The 1,946-nt window shown below is 31.5% G+C and overlaps 1 protein-coding gene across 7 annotated transcripts in view; it reads right to left on the bottom strand.

Annotated features, from left to right (window-relative positions):
- LOC106874684 (innexin unc-9) overlaps positions 1-1,946 on the bottom strand; it is a 169,177-nt gene that overhangs the window by 25,836 nt on the left and 141,395 nt on the right. The gene's annotated exons all lie outside the window — the stretch shown is intronic.

Below are 1,946 nucleotides of genomic sequence, written 5' to 3'. Positions count from 1 at the left end.
TATGTTGAGGGGAGAATGCACATTTTGCCGATGTTTCTTGGGTCAGCGTCATTATTGATGCCATCACGCAAATGGATGTAGGAATCTGATCGCAGCTTCTTCTAAGTGACAGGTATTTGCATGTATCTGTGTATTTGTATGTAAGTGTATAAGTGGCATTTCATGTGCGGAATAAAAGGTGAAAGTTGTTACAGAAAGAGGAAATGACATTGTGTTACAGGGGAAAATATTTATTTGACTCTCTTTTTCTTTCGTTTCTCTGTTAAGGTTTAGTTCCCGCCAATTAGAATGAGGTCATTGGTAACCATAGGTACATATATATGTGTGTATTTACGGATGATTGGCAGTGTGTCTGTTTATTTGACTCTCACTCTCCTTCGTTTCTTTGTCTTTTTTCTTGGATCGTTAGTAAGCGTTCATAAGAGAAAGTAGCAATTGAAACGATGTGTAAGAGGAATAGAAATAGTTAATTTTAGAGGGGCAAAGTAATTGTGTATGTAGTTTTAGTATCTGTCATCACAGTATCGAAATGTGATTGTTTCAGTTTTGATAGTTTTCTTTTTCTCCTTCCTTTCTTTTTGTATTTGTTGTTGGAATTTTCGTAAAGCTTCATAAGAGAAAGTAGGAGTTGAAAGGATTTGTATTAGAAAGACGAAATTAGATTTTATTAGGGAGAAAATGTTTACCTCCGTAGTTTTACGGATTTTATTCATTATTATGAAATTTTTGGAGTGAAAAAATGACGCAGTGACCTAACTTATTGTATTTAGAATATTAATTGCGATTGTTTAATCGAAGAAATTTTGAATTGTGTAAATGTATGAATTTTAAACATACACACACACAGAGTAGATTTGCCTTTTATAGTATAGATACATACACACGGACACGCGCGCGCCCACATACACACACAAACCCATACAAACACACAAACTCACACATATGTACGTATGTACCTATGTATGTATGTTCCTACAATGAATCTTGAGATTCCATTGTTGAAAATTCTAGGAAAAACATTACTTCAAAAAACACATTGTTTTGTATTCGTCACCTATTGTGTAAACATTCAACCTGCTTTAACTTCTCACAGTCAGTATTCCTAATACGTACACGTATGTGTGTATGTATACGGATGTGTGTATGTGTGTATGTATACGGATGTGTGTATGTATATGGATGTGTGTATGTGTACGGGCATTTATATATGTATGGGTTTGTATTTCTACATCTATATACGTATGTGCACACGCTTAAATAGAAATCGGAGATTGAATAGAAATATAAACTTAGAAATTGGAGATTGAAACTTAGACATAAGTGAGATCATTTGAACAATTGGTCTCTTCAACCAGCTTTAGTCGTTACAATACTTACGAAACTAGTACTTCAGCAAAATCAAACCGCAAATGAACAAATTCCAAAAGTTATTAGAAATGCATATATTTAAAAGTTAATGAAAACTATGATTATGTGTCAATGAAACTTCAAACAGCACTGGAGATACGAAAAACGAGGTTAATGAGGTAATATTTTGGAGACAGTGAAACTGTATGTAATTGTCAGTTTACAGTATTTCATGGACTACTTTATGGATGATTTCATGTGACTGCGCATAATGTAATGTATGTGTGTATATAGATATATATAGATATATGTGTGTGTGTGCGTAATATATATATACATACACACACACACGCATACATACATATATATATATATATAGAGAGAGAGAGAGAGAGAGAGAGAGAGAGATACGTGTGTGTGTAATATATATATATATATACATACATGCATATATACATACAAGTATATATATACATATGCACGTACATACCAATACATATATACATATATACATATATATATATATATACACATTCATAAAATATATATATACATATATATATATATATATATATATATATATATATATATATATATAT

The sequence above is a fragment of the Octopus bimaculoides genome, chromosome 2 (assembly GCF_001194135.2).
Source record: "Octopus bimaculoides isolate UCB-OBI-ISO-001 chromosome 2, ASM119413v2, whole genome shotgun sequence".
Lineage (NCBI taxonomy): Eukaryota > Metazoa > Mollusca > Cephalopoda > Octopoda > Octopodidae > Octopus > Octopus bimaculoides.
This window is presented reverse-complemented; position numbering and strand designations above follow the sequence as displayed.